The sequence below is a fragment of the Polypterus senegalus genome, chromosome 4, assembly GCF_016835505.1.
Source record: "Polypterus senegalus isolate Bchr_013 chromosome 4, ASM1683550v1, whole genome shotgun sequence".
NCBI classification, from domain to species: domain Eukaryota; kingdom Metazoa; phylum Chordata; class Cladistia; order Polypteriformes; family Polypteridae; genus Polypterus; species Polypterus senegalus.
The window spans coordinates 241372230-241394229 of NC_053157.1; the positions used below are offsets into that span (position 1 = coordinate 241372230).

A 22000-nucleotide genomic window follows, 5' to 3' on the forward strand; every position below is an offset into this window, starting at 1 on the left:
GACAGACACTTTGAGATCGCAGCACCGACTGAGCCTCGACTGTAAGCTGCCGGCTATTCACGTGAGGCTCACTCCGCTAAGTCTCAGTGTGACACGCGCGCTTCACGGAGTGCCCGACTGGTTTAGTCCGGTGCTGCACTTTGAGATCAGCGGGAACGCGCACTGCAGTGAAGTGAGGGGTTGAAGGTGGAGCGCTGGTTTGGTCCGCACGTTGAACGGCACCTTCAGGTTATTAGAATTGACCCGGGCAGGTTATGAGATCGCCGGTGACTTTGACTTCATTTTGAAAGACACAAATACAAACACGCGTCATGAACTTCAGAGTGTAACTGCGACAATCCAATTGTTGCCAGATTCTCAATACACTTCGGTAAAAGTCTGAAACATTACCAATGGGGATGGAGTCACAGTCCATTAAGAAAAGCGCTCGGTCCAATTTCAGGTTGCCAACTTGTTACAGGAGAGCACACGCTAGTGTCTTCCAGGACACACCATATGACCATAAAGTAGTTTTTGCAGAGTTTGTAGTCTGAACTCATTTCTTCTGCTCCAGATGTCCACCATTCCTTGTCCTCCTGCACTCCTGGGTAGATGTAAAAAAATTTGGCACAGCCAATGCTTCCCATTCCAAATAAAACTAATCAACTCCCTTTACACTTCAGTAATCAGGTCAGGTGGGGCTTCCAGGCATGTCAACCTGTGCCAGAGAGCAGATGTAACAAGGTTGTTTGTGATTAGCGTCCGTCCTCTATATGACAGTTGGGGAAGTCGCCATCTCCAGCGTTGTAAACAGTTTCTGACATTTTCTGCAATGCCTTCCCAGTTCTTACTGTCACTGTTTATGCCTCCCAGATGTAATCCCAGGAATTTAATTCCATTTTAGTCCAGATGGCAATGAAGGAAAAGGACCCATCCAGTTACCCAATAGTACTGCAGAGCTCTTGGTCCAATTTACTTTAGCTGATGATTCTCTTTGGAGCTCATCCAGCACAGATACCAGCCCATCCACATCTTTTTGTTTTCCAACTAATACTACGAGATCATCTGCATATGTGGAGATCTTCAAAGGTACTGAACACTCAGGGACAGTCAGTTCACCCACCACTCTCCTTAATTTGATCAGCACGGGTTCTATAGCCAGGCCATACAACATGCAAGACAAGGAGCAACCCTGTCTAATCCCTCTATCTACTTTGAACGGAGCGCTCAGCCCACAATTGATTTTCAGTACACCCTGAATCTCACTATAGAGCACCCGAAACATGGAAACAAAGCAGGGTGGAAAACGAAATCCCATTATTACTCATCAAAGGTACTGATGCTCCACCCGATCAAAAGCCTTCTCCTGGTGCAAGAAAATGAGACCACCGTGTAAACCAAACAGTTTGCAGATTTCAAATGTATCCCAAATAAAAAAAGATGTTGTCATACATGGACCTGTTTGGTACACAGTAACTCTGATCAGGGTGAATGACACGACCCAACACCTCCTTCATTCTTGTAGCCAACACTTTAGAAAATATTTTATAGTCAGTACAAAGCAAGAATACTGGCCTCCAGTTCTTAATATTAAAGAGATCACCTTTTTTTGGAATGAGGGCAACAACAGCTCTTGGGGAGGAGACCTTTATCTAAGTACTCTTGAAGAACCACAAGTAGGTCTGGTCTGATGAACTCCTAAACCAACCTGTAGAATTCGACAGTAAGTCCATTAACACCTGGAGCTTTACCGGTGTTTAAACTTGCCAATGCACGCGAGAGTTCTTCAAGGGTAAGCCCTCTCTGTAAAGCTGGTAACTTCTCCTCTGGCACCTGCAGTAGCCCCTTAGTAAAACACGAACAATCAGTGTCCTGTACCATCAGCTGAGACGAGAAAAGTTTAGAATAGAAATCAACAGTAAATGCCATAATTTGAGAAGAGCTTCTCATCTCACTTCCAGAGGGGTCACACAAACAATGAATCATTCTGCTTTGGCCGTGTTTTCTTTCCAGCCCAATAATGTACTTGGCTGGAGCATCTTGTTAAGTTTCTTCTTGAAAACGGGCACAAACCAAAGCACCTTGGACTTTATAATCAGTCAGGGGTGTGAGGGATGACTTTCTCACTTTCGACATGTCCAGGTTCTCAATGCCCTTAGAGGAGTCCAAGTCCTGCTGGAGTTCTGTTATCTCTTCCTCCAGTGCTTTCATAGAATCATTCAAACTCCGTGTGACATTCAGAGTATACTGGTGACAAAACTGGCGAATCTGCACTTTACCAACATCTCACCACTGAGAAGAGAACTGACATATCCTTTCACCCCACTGTGTCCAAAAGTATGTAAAATAACTTTAGAAAATGGGAGTACTGATATGAAAGCTCATTAAAATGTAAATGAGAGCTTTTTGACTTTAAAGATGACGTAAGAACATTACAGGTAACTAATGCATGATCAGAAAGGCTTGTTGGCACAATGACACATGAATTAAAACAGTTAATATGATGGTTAAAAGTGTAAAACCGATCAAGCATGGCAAGTGAAAGAGTGCCACCTCGCACCTGTGCCCACGTGTACTGCCTGTCGCCCCCATTCAGAGCCCCCCACACATCCTTCAATTCATATCACTCAATGAGCGCCGTCAGCTCTCTGGCAGATCGCGGTGGGGCTCTGATCAGTGCATCATTATGGGTGCAGTTAAAATCCCCACCTAAAAACACACATTCATCCTGGTCACACTCTGATAAAGTCCGCTCAAGACATTTAAAAAAGCGCACTCTTTCACTGGAAGTTGTTGGAGCAGAAATGGTAATAAAAACCAACTGGCTATTTTCCAAATAGCATCCGCCCGCTTATCACTTCGTAGGCAGACACCGATGTCGGACACAATTGTTTAGATACCAATGGCAACACCAGAGCTGCGTGTCGACCCGTGACTAAAGAAAACGTCTCCTCCAGCATTTCTGCCACTCAATTTCTAGAACATTTTCGGAGCGCGTCTCCTGCAGGTAAGCCACTGTCAGATGTTTCCCTCTCAGGAAGTCGCACACTTTCGCGATCTTAAGAGGGCTCTTACAGCCAGTAACATTAAGACTCTAAATTTTAAAATCACACATTGGTAAAATTGATAATGGAACCAAGAAAATGCTATAATACCATTAATTAATATAAAAAGTGCAGAATTTTGAGCCATTATTAACAAGTTGTTAAATTAGCAGAGGTACGTAACTTTCTTAAAATACTTCTAAGCCTCCCCCCTCCTTGTCTGAAAAACCTCAGTGCCCGATCTTTGCTTCATTAACCGTTTAACGGAGGAAATAAATAATTTCACATCCGGAAAAAAAGTTCTGCACATCAACTCTTTTCCCCTTTGTTTCAATCAAAAAGGACCTAATTCTGTAGAATCCATGTCCGTCTGTGGTGTCCTGACTACTTTCCGACAGAACAGAGGAATCAGTTAAATAACCGTCCTCCCCGCAATCTGAAACCGAGGACACTTCTGTGTGAACCGCAGCTGCAGTCTCTTCAAAGCTTCTTTTTTTCAAATCAACTTGCTCATCTGCCCCACAGTGTCTTTTAACAGCCTTTGGTGTTTTGAAGATACTGTCAGAGCCGACACACTCCATGTCCATATCACACTATATGCTTGGGACCACCGATTCTGTACAGAGTCCGATACCTCCAATACACCCGACTCATCAGCATCGTTTCCTGACTCTGATACAAGGGGTCCTGATTTCCCTATTCAGTTTGGGATCTGCATTAAGTGAATCGCTGATCAATTGGACCAACGCAGTCTGATCACTAGCAGCGTCTTCATTCTCAACAGCAGCGATCCCGCCGCTACTTTCTGCTGTGTTATTAAGTGCAGACGCCTTCTCTGCCACATCTGTCTGATCCCCGGAGCGGTTGGGGGTCACATCTGGGGTCAGTTATTTGCCTGATTCTGCAGCTTTAATAACATCTTTTCAATCTCTGGCTACATGTCCAGCTTTGCCACATTTAAAGTATTTCATCGGTTCAGAGTTGACAAAGATAACATATTCGTAACCGTCCACTCAGAACCTCAATGCTACTTTTAACTCATCCGCTGTATTTTTTAAGATCATTAAAACTTGAATCAGAAAACACATCACAGGCTTCAACTGAGGTGCTTTACATCCTAAAGGTATTCGTTTAATCTGCGAGATTAACTGTCCATAGCGAGATAGCTCTCTTTCAAGGGTCTCGTTAGATAGAAAAGGATGTACATTAGATAAAGTAATCTTTGTTGCTGGAGTTAAAGTGCCCTTTATAACAACTCCATTTTCTACCAATCTATGGACAAAATCTGTTGTAGCAACAAACACAACCACTGCACTGCTCATTCTTGAGGCTGAATGAACATCGCCACAGCCATAGAGCTTCTTCTAGAGAACAGGTCGCTTCTGGCATAGCTTCACTCAGTGTTGTCGGGTAAGTTTTTCGAAATCACCGTTCCGAAAACGAACCCCTCCTGAGGCGGCCATTCTGGCCTTCCTCAGAATAAACCACTCCTGCAAAAGATAAACAATTAGAGACAGAATAACAATTAAGAACAAAAAAGCAGGAAAAACAAACAATAAAATCACAAACCTTCAAACTCTCCCGCTCTCACTACCTGACAGAGCTCCACCAACTCACCACTCTCACGGGGGAAAAAAAAAGAAAGAAAGAAAGAAAGAAAGAAAGAAAGAAAGAAAGAAAGAAAGAATCCCGCTCAGTCAAATAGCGGGTCTTGAGGAGCTTCTCCTGGCAGCCCAGACAGAAAGACTGGCACTCAGTAACTCTGTAGCTCTGAGTCACATCATGAGATGTTATCGGCTTTATTCAGGTTTAAAACATCATTTTGAATTTTCCAGTTTGATTGCAAACTTACTGACTTGTCAATTCTTTATACAGAAAGTGATGCGAAGTGGAATTTAAATACAAGAACAGAGTTTGTGCACTTTAATAAAAGGACAAGTGTCTGTCTGTGTGTCTGTCCAGCTGCTATATATATACTGCATATCACAAAATACAGTGGACTGGCAAAGTCTTCAGACTCTTTCTGCACACTTTGTTGTGGATTTAATTTTTCATGGCTGAATTTCCCATTTTTGTCCATTGAATCAACATTTAATAACTCATCATGATAAAGTGAAGACGTGTTAACAGAAAGGTTAAGAAATTTATTAAAAATCACAAACTAAACTCTCTCCTTCCAAGTCATATTCAGACTCTTTCTTGTGTGACTCTGAACTGCACTCTGGTCCATCCTGTCACCTTGAGACGGGTCCAGAACTTCACTGGATTCCACCACTGAACTGAGTGGCCGTCGTTTAGGAAGTCAGTCATGTTTCTGTGTCTAGAAGGTCCCACAAATCACACTGCATAAGGTCCAAGGAACTCTCTGTAGACCTCCACCAAGATCACATTCTGGTAAGATGGAGATGAGGGCGAGGGGATCAAACCATTTCTAACACTTATGGGTGTCCTCAGGAGCACAGTGGATTCAGAAATGGAGACACTGAAGTCATTTAGGGCCACCAGCACACTTCCTAGAGTTGGCTGTCAAGCCAAACTGAGTTACTGGAAATGAAGGTCCAATGGTCACTCTAATTAGGCTTAAGAAATCCTAAAGTGAGATAGGAGACTCTGTCAGAAGGATGACCATCTCAGCAGGACTCCACCAGTAGTATTAGCCAGGGACCTTCTGTCAAACTGTCAATCAAAATGATTGATAACCTTTAACACCACCCATTTTAAAATTAATGGCATTAAGCCCCACCCACCCCACGTGATTGGTGGAATTTACTGCTGACCCCGCCCCCTGGCGGTGGATTGGTGAATGACACCCTGTCCCCGCCCAGACTTAGCCTTAATCCCACCCCTCCACCTGATTGGTTAAGCAAACTGTCAAGAGCCATTTGATGGATGTCTGCCCTCCATGAACCCACCACCACCCCCACCCACTTCCTAACCCCCTTCTCCCTAGGACAAGCCCAGGCATGCCCATGGTCTGCCTTGGCCCTCCTCTTCCCAGCCCCCCTCTCCCGAAAACAAGTACAGGTATGTTGCTGCCTAAGTCTGAGTACGTTCCTATCCATACCCTGCCGGCCCGCCCTACATGTCCCTGGCCTGAAGGGGCTGCCTCGCCCCGGTCAGTAGGCCCTGATGGCTGGCCCTGCCACTTCCCAGCCCCCACACTTCCCTGCCACTTCTGAAAGTGCTGTATAAAAAAGCGAAGCATTTTCTTCGGTTCTAAAGACTCTAAATGGAATCTATGACTGAGGTCCCAGTGTTCCAGCAGGGCCGAGCTACTCTATAGCCGCTCCTGCCTATACTGCTTTGGGTAAGAACCCCAGTATCTATTATTTAAAATATCTATCTAACCTTTGCTTTACCACTTGTAAACCCTTTTATTTTATCTAAGTCAAGCCGCCTTCCCCATCTCTCTGAAAATCCTTTCACAGAATGAATCTAAGCATCCAGCAGCTGAATCTTCCATCTCATAGAAAATCCTCAAGCAGCAGGTGATTCAAGCTTCCCAGTCAAGCAGGTTTCCCAGAGAGAAAGACCAAATGGCATTTCTCAGCCCCAGTCAGCTTTCAGCCGACAGCCCCTGCTCCCTCGCTCTCTCTCTACACACAGATAGGAAAGTCAGAATCTGCGCGTGCCTGCTCCTACTGCTCTCAGAGCGCAGACACGGTCTGAACCCCCCGTGTGCAGAGCGATCGTAGCCCATTTCGAGCACCCTTCCCCTGCTGGGTGAGTCCCTGTGAGCTCGCCTGCTGGTACTCTCAGGAATGTTTGGGAGTTAGGGATCTCTGCTAGCAAGTCCCGCACTCTCTCGTTCACGGCTCTTAGGTCATCTACTGACCTCCACTTTGATTTATCACCTTCAAGACATGGAGCAGTCTCGTGTTACAAACGCTTTGTGTCTCTTTTAACACTCCTGCCTGTTAAAGCTCTGTTATCGTGCTCTCTATTCCTTTATCTGCCTCAGGTTACACCCAGGCTAATGAACCATGTCCTGTACATGTCGAGCTGCCAGCCCATAGCTGTCATACCTTACACTATATAACATGTTTGGTTACTCTTTTTGTAAGTATAATATAATGAAGTTATTTTTAAATGTAACACCTCACTGCTCAAGAGAGACAGATTCCATGTGTGTTTGTGCATTTGCTGTGGCCAGTGATGATTTTTAATTTTTTGCTTAGCTCATTTCTATAACATAGGAGCCTTTTGACAAAGGAAAACTCTGTAAATACACTTGTGCATTTAAATGGAGATTTATAAGAAAGCAGGTGTCTACCTTAGCCTGGTTACTCACCTTATCCCAGTTTTGTATGTGCTTGTAAAAGCACTCACTGATACACTAGCACAAAATTTTGATATTTTCTGTCTACTCAAAAAATTAACTTATTTCTATTAACACAGGTGATAATTAGAAATCATTTTACTATTTTTAATTAAAAAGTTAAAAACAGAAAAGCCCAATTATGATTTTTGTTTTGTCATGAGAGGGTCCTAGGGTGACACTTTTCCCCTTTATACTCTTACTTATGTAGACCTTCAAACATATTCTTACCAAAATAGTTCATCACTTCCCAATTCCTGTAACTTCAGGTAATTAGACAGAGTGAGCTCCATAACAGGCAAGAGAAAATTATTATAGGTCAAAATACACAGTGCCATAAAACAAAAAGCAAAATAAAGTGTGAACACCACACAACCAGGTATTGCTAGATGTTTTGATTTTTCCAGGTGACTCATTTTTTGCGTTGATTGAGGTATCAGCCATAAGTCAAGATCTTTCTTTTATTCTGTTTTGATCAGCTTTTATACTGATTTTATAAAGGTAATCTAGGTATGATGTGGTCATCCTGTCTCCAAGACATCTTTTCCTTTATTACATTTAAATTTCTTGTCTCTGAAAATTCATTCATAGCTCATACGCTTCTGCTCTTAGAGCCAGGAGGCTATGGTGAGGTGTGCTTGTTTAACGAGAGGCAGGGTTTCAAAGCGCAGGCAGGCTGTGTGTTAGCTCTGGCATAGTTAAGAGGTCAGTATTCTCAACTACGTGCAGAAGGGCCCCGTTTGTGAAATGCGTACTCTTTCGAATCGGAATCCCGCTGTAATCAGTTGTTTTCTGTACAGACCCGCCTGTTTTTAAAAGTCTGAGGTAATGAAAAATTTCTACTTTATAAGCTCTCGTGTGGATAACCGTTGGAGACAGCCTTCAAGAGTGAACAGGATCCAGGAACATATATCGAAACGAATGCTTAATAGGCATAAGGCAACTGTGTTTTCATTCATTTCGCCAAATGAAATGTAATTATTTTAATACAAACTAGTAGCCCCAAAGTCGGGATGATTTCAGACGTATCAACTATATTGTTGAATCATGGGGTAAATGAATATTATAATATGTAGCTGTGTATAGGAGATTATATCTTAATACATAGGGGTTCTGAGATCACGTTGTCTGATTTTAAAAAGTATGTATCTACATGCATTTTTCTGTGGCGACGGTTTCTTTATCCGCTTTTTTCACAAAGGTCAGGGATCTTTGCAAGACGGATGTATAAAGTATTCATTTTGCATCAGCGCTCAAGTCACTGCGTTAAAGTATGAATTTCATTTGTTTATCCAGTTCACTTTACGTAGCGTTTAAAAGGATGCTGGAAGCCGGGGGGTTTCTGCCATCTTGGAGCCTTAAGTGTTTGAGGTACAAGGCACATCTTGTGTGAGTATTCATATTTGTACTCTCGAATCTATTAAACTAGTAATGAAAGGAATCACCGAGCTTAATAGGGCTCTGAGAGGCCCACCTTTCTGATTTAAAAGGTTTTTTTCTTTTTAACGGTAATTTTCTATCGCTGAGTTTTTTTAACGGTGCAACGAGCCTTCATCAGCAGAGGGTTGAGTGTGTGTGTTACTGGGGTATGTTTGAAGCTACTTCACCAGGCACAGAGTATCCAATATATTAACACGGTACTAGTCAGGGTCTATTGAGGATCAGGAGTTCACTTTCTTTTTTAAATCTGGTACCTCCTTGTTCCATCTTGTGCCGTGTTCAGTAAACCTTAGTTTTGGTAGGTCAGAACATTTTGCTTACAGTCCACTTATTATTCTCTTTAAGGTTTTTAACTGTTATACCCTACACATTTGTAAGCTTCAGCAGTCCTTTGAAAATGTTTCTGTGACAGTAGTAAGTAGTAACTTAAACATATGGTCCAAAAATCCAGACTACTTACTTTTAAAAGCTCTGCTCTGAATTTACCAAGTCAACCAGTGTGTCAGCTTTGGATCCATCTCACCACTGCAGCTGGCCCTTTCTCTTTGTAGGGTGTTGTAGGGCAGCGATTTTCAACCTTTACGTATCCGCGAGCCAAGTTTTCATAACAGTTTTAATCGCACCCCTAACGTTTTTTAAAAGTACCCCACTAATACTACTAATAAATGATATATCATAGATGCATATTTTATTATACCTACTTAACTTTTATCGACATTTATCTAACTCTATATTTATTTTTCTAGTATCAGAATGTAGTTTAAGTTAATTTGTTTTGATTTCAACAGAAGTATTTTTCATATTTTCGATTCTTGTTTTCATTTTTTCACATCTTCGCACCACTAGGGGGGCCTGCCCCACAGTATGAGAACCACTGCTGTAGGGGATTATTTGTAAAACACAAAATTAGATTTCCTTGGTTATTCAGCCGTCCATCGGTGTTCCATTTTTCTTATAAATTGTGTTTAGTCTGTTTATTTACTAAGCATTTTATATGTTGAATAGAAAACAGTTCTCTTGTTCAGGCTTTAATTTAAAACAGCATTTTCATCAACAGGCTATAACCACTTTGGTACTCAGGGTCCATCCATCCATTCATCCTCTTCCGCTTATCTGAGGTCGGGTCGCTTGAGCAGAGATGCCCAGACTTCCCTCTCTCCCCAGCCAATTCTTCTAGCTCTTCTCGGAGAATCCCAAGGCATTCCCAGGCCAGCCGGGAGACATAGTCCCTCCAGCATGTCCTGGGTCATCCCCGGGGCCTCCTCCCAGTTAGACGTGCCCAGAACACCTCACCAGGGAGGCGTACAGGAGGCATCCTGATCAGATGCCCGAGCCACCTCATCTGACTCCTCTCTACTTTGAGCCCCTCCTGGATGACTGAGCTTCTCACCCTGTCTAAAAGGGAAAGCCCACACACCCTGCGGAGGAAACTCATTTCAGCCTCTTGTATTCACGATCTCCTTCTTTCGGTCACTACCCATAGCTCATGACCATAGGTGAGGGTGGGAACATAGATCAACTGGTAAATTGAGAGCTTTGCCTTATGGCTCAGCTCCTTTTGCACCATGACAGACCGATGCAGAGCCCGCATCACTGCGGATGCCGTACTGATCCACCTGTTGATCTCACGCTCCATTTTTCCCTCACTCCTGAAAAAGACCCCGAGATTCTTGAACTCCTCCACTTGGGGCAGGATCTCCCCCCCAACACTGAGAGTGCACTCCACCCTTTTCCGGCTGAGGACCATGGTCTCGGATTTGGAGGTGCTGATTCTCATCCCAGCCACTTCACACTCAGCTGTGAACCAATTCAGAGAGAGCTGGAGACCATGGCCTGATGAAGCAAACAGGACAACATCATCTGCAAAAAGCAGTGACAAAATCCTGAGTCCACCAAACTGGACCCCCTTAACACCATGGCTGCGCCTAGAAATTCTGTCCATAAAAGTTACGAACAGAATCGGTGACAAAGGGCAGCCCAGGCCGGGTCCAACTCTCATTGGAAACGGGCTCGACTTGCTGCTGGCAATGCGGACCAAGCACTGACACTGGTTGTACAGGGACCGAACAGATCTTATCAGGGGGCCTGGTACCCCATACTTTCGTAGCACCCCCCACAGGATTCCCCGAGGGACACGGTCGAACGCATTTTTCAAGTCAACAAAACACATGTAGTCTGGTTGGGCAAACTCCCATGCACCCTCCAGGACTCTGCTAAGGGTGTAGAGCTGGTCCACTGTGACCAAAACGAAAAACACACTGTTCCTCCTGAATCCGAGGTTCGACTATCCGACGGACCCTCCTCTCCAGAACCCCTGAATAGACTTTTCCAGGGAGGCTGTGGAGTGTGAACTCTTTGTAGTTGGAACACACCCTCCGGTTCCCTTTTTTAAAGAGGGGGACTACCATCCTGGTCTGCCAATCCAAAGGCACTGTCACCGTTGTCCATGCGATGTTGCAGAGACATGTCAACCAAGACAGTCCTACAACATCCAGAGCCTTGAGAAACTCCGGCGTATCTCATTCACCCCTGGGGCCCTCCCACCAAGGAGTTTTTTGACCACATCGGTGACCTCAGCCCCAGAGAAGGGGGAGCCCACCTCCGAGTCCCAATGCTCTGCTTCATCATTGAAAGGCATGTTAGTGGGATTGAGGAGGTCTTCGAAGTACTCCCCCCACCGACCCACAACGTCTTGAGTCAAGGTTAGCAGAGCACCATCCCCACCATATACACTGTTGACAGTGCACTGCTTCCCCCTCCTGAGATGCCGGACGGTGGACCAGAATCTCCTCGAAGCCGTCCGAAAGTTGTTCCCCATGGCCTCCCCAAACTCCTCCCATGCCCGAGTTTTTCCCTCAGCAACCACCGAAGCCGCATTCCGCTTGGCCTGTCGGTACCTATTAGCTGCCTCCAGAGACCTACAGGACAAAAGGGTGTGGTAGGACTCCTTCTTCAGCTTGAGGGCATCCCTCACCGCCGGTGTCCACCAACAGGTTTGGGGATTGCCGCCACGACAGGCACCGACTACCTTACGGCCACAGCTCCAGTCAGCCTCAACAATAGAGGCACGGAGCATGGCTCATTCGGATTCAATGTCTCCCACCTCCCTTGGGACGTGGACGAAGTTCTGCTGGAGGTGGGAGTTGAAGCTACTTCTGACAGGGTACTCTGCCAGCCGTTCCCAGAAGACCCTCACAACACGTTTGGGCCTACAAGGCCTAACCGGCATCCTCCCCCACCATCGAAGCCAACTCACCACCAGGTGGTGATCAGTTGACAGCTCCGCCCCTCTCTTCACCCGAGTGTCTAAGACATGTGGCAGCAAGTCCGACGACACGACCACAAAGTCGACCATCGAACTGAGGCCTAGGGTGTCCTGGTGCCAAGTACACATATGAACACCGCTATGCTTGAACATGATGTTCGTTATGGACAATCCATGACAAGCACAGAAGTCCAATAACAAAACACCACTAGGGCTCAGATCGGCGGGGCCATTCCTCCCAATCACGCCCTTCCAGGTCTCACTGTCATTGTCCATGTGAGCATTAAAGTCTCCCAGCAGTACGAGGGAGTCCCCAGAAGGTATGCCCTCTAGCACCCCCTCCAGGGATTCCAAAAAGGGTGGGTACTCGAAACTGCTGTTTGGCGCATATGCACAAACAACAGTCAGCACCCGTCCCCCCACCCGAAGGCAGAGGGAGGCAACATTCTCGTCCACCGGGGTAAACCCCAATGTACAGGCTCCAAGTTGGGGGGCAATAAGTATGCCCACACCCGCTCGGTGCCTCTCACCGGTGACAACTCCAGAGTGGTAGAGAGTCCAGCTCCTCTCAAGGAGATTGGTTTCAGAGTCCAAGCTGTGCTTTGAGGTGAGCGCAACGATATCTAGCCGGAACCTCTTGACCTCACGCACTAGCTCAGGCTCCTTCCCCTTCAGAGAGGTGACATTCCACGTCCCAAGAGCCAGCTTCTGTAGCCGAGGATCAGACCGCCAAGGTCCCCGCCTTCAGCCACCACCCAACTCACACTGCACCTGACCTCCTTGGCCCCTCCCATAGGTGGTGAGCCCATGGGAAGGAAGACCCACGTTACCTCTTCGGGCTTTGCCCGGCCGAGCCCCATTGGTGCAGGCCCGGCCACCAGGCACTCGCCATCGAGCCCCTCTTCTTTTGGCCTGGCTCCAGAGGGGGGCCCCGGTGACCCACGTCCGGGCGAGGGAAAACACCGTTCAAATTTTTTATTCGTCATAGAAGGTCTATTTAACTGCTCTTTGTCTCATCCCTCACCTAGGACCAGTTTGCCTTGGGTGGCCCTACCAGGGGCATAAAGCCCCAGACAACAGAGCTCCTAGGATCATTGGGACACGCAAACCCCTCCACCATGATAAGGTGGCGATTCGAGGAGGGGGGTACTCAGGGTGATTTGTATAATACAAAGTTTTTGAAATTCTGTTAATGCTTGGTAATAGCCTTCCATTTTACATCAGTTATGAACCCCTGAAAATAAGAACGGTTATAGTATGTTATAGGAGTCTATACACTACAGGGCTGATGATGATTAGGATTATTTTGGACATGATAGGCAAAGCAGGATGGAAAATGTTTTAGTGAATAGTTACATCATATCTATTATATGCGATAGCACAAGGATTACAATTTTACTAAAACTGTGAGGGTTATTCTTATTTTAGGTAGTCCAGGTGACATAGGACAGCTGTCATTGAAAACTGCTTTTCACCCTCTGTTTGTTGAAAAGCACCCTTGGTTTTAGTAGCATTCAGGGTGAAGGGGATGTAAGTTTGAACTGTGATTCCAAGAGTCAACAAGTGTCTGCAATCTTCTTGAATACGAGTTAAAGGACCAGGGTTTGTGCAGGGATCATAGTCAGGGCAGAGTTAAGCTAGACATTATTATTCCAAAATGAAACATTGACTCGCCCATATCACAAATATAAAATAATAAAAAACTAAAATTTACAAATACTAAGTACAGAGGAGATTAAAAAAACATATTAAGACCAGATCAACAAGGGATCACCCCAAGCTCACCGCACACTACAACAGAACCTACGTGTTCTGCGGTATATTATCAGCTAAACTGTCATCTATGTAGGCAGTTCCACGGGACTGCAAAGAGTTAGTGAAAAACATTATTTAACATCTGCTAGTATGAGGCTAATTAACATTAGCCGGTTATTGTTAGAATCTTATCTGGCACTAAAAGTGAGGCTTGTGTTCCTCCTGATTCAGGAAGAACATTAAATATTAGAGTTTAGAATATGAACTGGACTGGTAGTCTTGATGGTAAGGACATTTATGCCAAAATAATTAAATAAATAAAGTTATGGTAGTATGTCACTGTATGGTATGTACAGTATGTATCTATGTAGTATGGTCACTGTGAATAGTTAATATAGAAAGGAGAATACAGAACACACGCCACACTTGTCCTATCTCTTCTGAAAAACCCGAGGTGAATTTTGAACATCATGTCCTACGACTGGTTAACACCATGGACACAGGTGCTAGATCTCCGTCATATGGACCATTATACAGTAAACATTATAGAATCTTTTGCAGTCTCCATTAAAAGATCCATAGCACCCGCAGGAAGTTGGACAATTAAGTGCAGACCCTTTAGTTTGTCAGCATCATGGGGGTAGCGCTCAGGTCCATATTCTAAAATATCTTAGATTATATCTATTTAATTAGCATGTCGGCACTGTTCATTTTCAATATAGGTGGTATATTTCCCTGACCAGGGGCTTCTTGTCAAAAGGTTAAAATAAAACAGAAATCCGAGATACTCCTGTTGGAACAGCAACATTTGTTATATAGTGTATAGTGTATAGTTTTTATTTTTATTACAATCCATACAAAGCAATCAAGATTTTACAAAAAGAAAAATTGAGTTAAGAACAGATCGATCCCCACCCCTGAGAGAGAGAGCAAGCCAAATAATGTTAAATTTAAGGCTTGTAAACATACCTAATTTAAAAAAATTCTCTGTGCTTTATGAACTTATTTTAAAATATTACTGATTAGATCCTGCCATGTTTTGAAAAAAGTCTGTACAGATCCTCTAACTGAGTATTTGATTTTTTCCAGGTTCTAATAGCATAACACATCGGTTTCCCACTGACCTAAAAGAGGAGAGTTTGGGTTCTTCCAGTTTATCAGAATGAGTCTGCGTGCCAAGAGTGTAGTGAATGCAATCACAATTTGTTTGTCTTTCTGCACTTTAAGCCCCTCTGGAAGAACCCCAAACACAGCTGTTAATGGGTTAGGAGGGATTGTGAGTCCAAGGCTGTCTGAGAGGTAATTAAAAATTTTGGTCCAGAATAATGTTAATTTGGAGCAGGCCCAGAACATGTGACCCAGTGAGGCTGGGGCTTGGTTGCAACGTTCGCAGGTTGGATCATGTCCTGGAAACATTTTGGAGAGTTTTAGTCGAGACAGATGTGCTCGATATATAATTTGGAGTTGTATAATTGTATGCTTTGCGCATATGGAGCTCGAGTGAATTCTCTGCATTGCTACTTTCCACTCCTTTTCTGATATATTAATTGAGACATCTTCTTCCCTGTGTCCTCTTGGATCTTTGAAAGGAAGGGATTGTAAAATGATTTTATATATTGTAGAGATGGAGTTTAAGTCCTTGAGATTGAGCAATATTTTTTCCAGCATGGATGAGGGTGCAAGATGAGGAAAATCTGGAAGGTTCTGTTTAACAAAGTTTCTGATTTGAAGATAGTGAAAGAAATGTGTAGTTGAATGTTAAATTTGGAATGTAATTGTTCATAGGATGCAAAGACGTTGTCTATATAAAGATCTCTAAGCAAGTTAATTCCAAATTTTTTCCAGATATTAAAAACTGCATATGTTTGTGAAGGTTGAAAGACGTGGTTCTCTTGCAGAGGTGCCACAGATAGAAACTTCTCCGTCTTAAAATGCTTTCTACATTGGTTCAAGATTCTAACTGAGTGGAGCACAATTAGGTTATTAGTGTATTGGCGATAACGTGTGTTTATTGGAGCACAGAGCAGGGAATACAAAGAAGTACTGCAGGATTTTACTTCTATTGCGGTTCATGCCTGTGTATGTTCTTCTATTTGTGTCCAGGTTCTTATCGCCTGTATATTTGCTGCCCAGTAATAAAACTGGAGGTTAGGTAGAGCCATGCCGCCTTCTGCCTTTTGTCTTTGTAGGGTCGCTCTTTTGATGCGTGGATGTTTTGAATTTCAAATAAATGAGGTTATTGTTGAATCTAATTGCTTAAAGAATGATTTATTAATGTATATTGGGATGTTTTGAAATAAAAAAGGAGCTTAGGACAAATAAGTGAAGACCCTTTAGTTGGTCAGAATCATGGGGGCATCGCCCAGGTCCATATTCTAAAATATCTTAGATTATATCTATTTAGTTAGCATGTCAGCACTGTTCATTTTCAATATAGGTGGTATATTTCCCTGACCAGGGTCTTCTTGTAAAAAGGTTAAAATAAAACAGAGATCCGAGATACTCCTATTGGAACAGCAACATTTGTTACAGAGTGTAGAGGTTTGTCTTGCATTCTAATTCTTAAAGCTCTATCAAACTATTGTTCATTTCAAAGCAAACTGCAACCAATTATTTCGTTTATAACTAAATTAAATAAACCTTATAAATAGATCCCGGTGCTTGATAGTACTTATCACTAATTGATATCATTAAATTTTACTTTTGTGTTTTATTCAGGTTTAATATTTAATATTTTTAATTTGCCTTCATAAGTTTTATTTAAAAATTAATTCTTTAAGAAATATTCAGACTATTCCAGACTGCGCATGTCAAAAAAGCTTATTGTTTATTTCAAAAGTCTTCTTTTCATGCCAGTTTTGTCACCTATTATTGTTTTTTATACATCACAGCAGTTTTACAAATTGTAATAACTCCTTTTATAACTCCACTTTTTCATGTGGTTATTTATTTCATAAGTAACTTTATTTATTCAATTATTTTGGCACAAATGTCCTTACCATCAAGACTACCAGTCTAGTTCATATTCTAAACTCCAATATTTAATGTTCTTCCTGAATCAGGAGGAACACAAGCCTCACTTTTAGTGCCAGATAAGATTTTAACAATAACTGGCTAATATTAATCAGCCTCATACTAGCAGATGTTAAATAATGTTTTTCCCTAACTCTTTTCAATCTTATAGAACTGCCTACATAGATGACAGTTTAGCTGATAATATACCGCAGAACACGTAGGTTCTGTTGTAGTGTGCAGTGAGCTTGGGGTGATCCCTTGTTGATCCGGTCTTAAGATGTTTTTTTAATCTCCTCTGTACTTAGTATTTGTACATTTTAGTTTTTACTGTCTTATATTTGTGATAGGGGCGAGTCAATGTTTCATTTTGGAATAATAATGTCTAGCTTAACTCTGCCCCTGACTATGATCCCTGCACAAACCCTGGTCCTTTGACTCGTATTCAAGAAGATTGCAGACACTTGCTGACTCTTGGAATCACAGTTTAAACTTACATCCCCTTCACCCTGAATGCTACTAAAACAAATGGTGCTTTTTCACAAACAGATCGAAAAGCGGTTTTCAATGAAAGCTGTCCTATGTCACCTGGACTACCTAAAGGAAAGAATAACCCTCACAGTTTTAATAAAATTTTAATCCTTGTGCTAACACATATAATAGATATGATGTAACTATTCACTAAAATATTTCCATCCTGTTTTGCCTAACGTGTCCAAAATAAGCCTAATCCTCATCAGCCCTGTAGTGTATAGACTCCGATAACCTCCTATAACCGTTCTTATTTTCAGGGGTTCGTAACTGATGTAAAATGGAAGGCTATTACCAAATATTCACAGAATTTCTTAAACTTTGTATTATACAAATCACCCTGAGTATCAAAGTGGTTATAACCTGTTGATGAAAATGCTGATTTAAATTAAAGCCTGAACATGATAATTGTTTTCAATTCAACATATGAAATGTTTAGTAAATAAAGAGACTAAACACAATTTATAAGAAAAATGGAACACCGATGGAAGGCTGAATAACCAAGGAAATCTAACTTAGCTTGAAATGCCGCAGAGTGTTGTACAAATAATCCCCTAAAGCAGTGGCTCTCAATACATCTATTGAAACCAAAACAATAACTTAACTTAAACTTAAACTACATTCTGATACTAGAAAAATAAATCTAGAGTTAGATAAATGTTGATAAAAGTTAAGTAGGTATAATAAAATATGCATCTATGATATATCATTTATTAGTAGTATTAGTGGGGTACTTTTAAAAAACGTTAGGGGTGCGATTAAAACTTTTATGAAAACTCGGCTCGCAAATACGTAAAGGTTGAGAATCGCTGCCCTACAACCCCTACAAAGAGAAAGGGCCAGCTGCAGTGGTGAGATGGATCCAAAGCTGACACACTGGTTGACTTGGTAAATTCAGAGCAGAGCTTTTAAAAATGAATAGTCTGGATTTTTGCACCACATGTTTAAGTTACTACTTACTACTGTCACAGAAACATTTTCAAAGGACTGCTGAAGCTTACAAAAGTGTAGGGTATAACAGTTAAAAACCTTAAAGAGAATAATAAGTGGACTGTAAGCAAAATGTTCTGGCCCACCAAAAATAAGGTTTACTGAACACGGCACAAGATGGAACAAGGAGGTACCAGATTTAAAAAAGAAAGTGAACTCCTGATCCTCAATAGACCCTGACTAGTACCGTGTTAATATATTGGATACTCTGTGTCTGGTGAAGTAGCTTCAAACATACCCCAGTAACACACACACTCAACCCTCTGCTGATGAAGGCTCGTTGCACCATTAAAAACTCAGCGATAGAAAATTACCGTAAAAAGAAAAACCTTTAAATCAGAAAGGTGGGCCTCTCAGAGCCCTATTAAGCAGTCATTCCTTTCATTACTAGTTTAATAGATTCGAGAGTACAAATATGAATATTCACACAAGATGTGCCTTGTACCTCGAAATTAAGGCTCCAAGATGGCAGAAACTCCCCGGCTTCCAGCATCCTTTTAAAGTGAACTGGATAAACAAATGAAATTCATACTTGAACGCAGTGACTTGAGCGCCGATGCAAAATGAATACTTTATACGTCCGTCTTGCAAAGATCCCTGACCTTTGTGAAAAAAGCGGATAAAGAAACCTTTACACCACAGAAAAATGCATGTAGATACATACTTTTTAAAATCAGACAACGTAATCTCAGAACCTCTATGTATTAAGATATAATCTCCTATACACAGCTACATATTATAATATTCATTTAGCCCATGATTCAACAATATAGTTGATACGTCTGAAATCATCCCGACTTTGGGGCTACTAGTTTGTATTAAAATAATTACATTTCATTTGGTGAAATGAATGAAAACACAGTTGCCTTATGTCTATTAAGCATTCGTTTCAATATATGCTCCTGGATCCTGTTCACTCTTGAAGGCTGTCTCCAACCGGTTATCCACACGAGAGCTTATAAAGTAAAAATGTTTCGTTACATCAGACTTTTAAAAACAGGCGGATCCGTACAGAAAACAACCGGTTACAGCGGGATTCTTATTCGAAAGAGTACGCATTTCACAATCGGGGCCCTTCTGCACGTAGTTGAGAATACTGACCTCTTAACTAAGCCAGAGCTAACACACAGCCTGCCTGCGCTTTGAAACCCTGCCTCTCGTTAAACAAGCACACCTCACCATAGCCTCCTGGCTCTAAGAGCAGAAGCGTATGAGCTATGAATGAATTTTCAGAGACAAGACATTTAAATGTAATAAAGGAAAAGATGTCTTGGAGACAGGATGACCACATCATACCTAGACTACCTTTATAAAATCAGTATAAAAGCTGATCAAAAAAGAATAAAAGAAAGATCTTGACTTATGGCTGATACCTCAAGCAACACAAAAAATGGGTCACCTGGAAAAATCAAAACATCTAGCAATACCAGGTTGTGTGGTGTTCACACTTTATTTTGCTTTTGTTTTATGGCACTGTGTATTTTGACCTATAATAATTTTCTGTTGCCTGTTTTGGAGCTCACTCTGTCTAATTACCTGAAGTTACGCAAATTGAGAAGTGATGAACTATTTTGGTAAGAATATGATTTAAGGTCTACATAAGTAAGAGTATAAAGGGGAAAAGTGTCACCCTAGGGCCCTTCTAATGACAAAACAAAAATCATAATTGGGCTTTTCTGTTTTTAACTCTTTAGTTAAAAATAGTAAAATGATTTCTAATTATCACCTGGGTTAATAGAAATTATTTTAGTTTTTTGAGTAGACAGAAAATATCATAATTTTGTGCTAGTGTATCAGTGAGTGCTTTTACAAGCACATACAAAACTGGGATAAGGTGAGTAACCAGGCTAAGGTAGACACCTGCTTTCTTATAAATCTCCATATAAATGCACAAGTGTATTTACTGAGTTTTCCTTTGTCAAAAGGCTCCTATGTTATATAGTGTAAGGGACGACAGGCATGGGCTAGCATCTCGACATGTACAGGACATGGTTTATTAGCCTGGGTGCAAGCCCCTCTTAAACCTGAGGCAGAGGAAGGAATAGAGAGCACGATAACAGGTCTTTTACAGGCAGGAGTGCTAAAAGAGACACAAAGTGTTTGTAACACGAGACTGCTCCATGTCTTGAAAGGTGATAAATCAAAGTGGAGGTTAGTACATGACCTAAGAGCCGTGAACGAGGGAGTTCAGGACTGGCCAGCAGAGATCCCTAACCCCCAAACATTCCTTAGAGTACCAGCAGGCGAGCTCACAGGGCCTCACCCAGCAGGGGATGGGTGCTCGAAACGGATGGCGAGCTCTCTGCACACGTGGGGCTCAGACCGTGTCTGCGCTCTGAGAGCTTGTCAGCTTGCAGCAGCAAATGTGTACATTTAGAGAGAGGGGGCAGACATCCATCAAACGGCTCTTGACAGAAAGGAGGACCAATCAGGTGGGTGGGGGCGGGTTTAAGGGGGCATGGGGTGGGAGTGGGTTCAAGGAGGGAGCAGACATCCATCAAACTGCCCTCGACAGAAAGGAGAATCATTCAGGTGCAGGGATGGGTTCAAGGAGGGGTCTGAGCGGGACATGGGGTCATTCACCAATCCACTGCCAGGGGGCAGGGCCTCTCCCCACATCCACCAATCACGTGGAGGGGGTGGGGCAATTATGCAAATCCACCCATCATGTGGAAGGGCGGGGAAAGGGGGCAGGACCTGACAGAAGTCACCTGGCTAATACTACTGTTGCATGTACCTCTGGGATGTTATCCACTTGCTCACTTGTAAACACCTCAGATCAATGTAAATTTAGGGCATCTGCTATTTCATTGTCTGTATCTTTTAATTCCCCTTTACTATTCCTGATGAACTTGACCTCCTCCTTAACTGTTCTTTTACTACTAAAATACTGAAAGAATCTCTTGGGGTCTTCTTTGCCTTATCTGCTATATTCCTCTCCAACTGTCTTTTAGCCTCCTGATATCCTTCTTAATGGTTGCCCTCATGTTCACATACACACTATGATTCACTTTGCAGTCATTAGTCTTATATGCCTTTATATAGCAGTTTTTCCTTTGCAACTTCTTTTTTAAATCTTTATTAATCCACTGTGGAGTTTTTTTTAGTTTCCTATTACTTCCAAATTTAGGTCTGTATCTGTCCTGCATTACATGTAAAACATTTTAAACCTGTTCCACTGCTCCTCGACTGTCTCCACATTTAAAAGCTTATCCCAGTCTATCCTACTTAGACTTTGTCACATCTGCTCAAAATTAGCCCTACTAAAGTTCAACTTAACAATTTTAGTCTTTTATCTGCACTCTTACAAAATACTGAGAATTGTATGACATTATGGTCACTTGACCCTAGTGGTTCAATCACCTCTACACCCTCAATTCTATCCTGATTATTACAGAATACTAAATCCAGACAGGCTTCACCCCTTGTTGGTGCTTTAACATGCTGTGTTAAAAACAGTAACTGATTACTTCTTAAAAACTCCTGCTCTTGTGCTCCTCCATCTGTAAGGTTATCCCAGTTAATATTTGGATAATTAAAGTCCCCATGACTATAATATCCCCTGTAAACTTGCCTTTTGATATTACTAAAAGATGTGTGTTGAAATTACTGTCTGAATTGGGTGGTCTATAACACACTCCTAAAATAAGACCTTTCCCTAATATT

General features: G+C 42.4%; 1 protein-coding gene across 1 annotated transcript in view; it reads left to right on the forward strand.

Moving 5' to 3' along the window:
* LOC120528956 (E3 ubiquitin/ISG15 ligase TRIM25-like) overlaps positions 1 to 22000 on the forward strand; it is a 208159-nt gene that overhangs the window by 184062 nt on the left and 2097 nt on the right. The gene's annotated exons all lie outside the window — the stretch shown is intronic.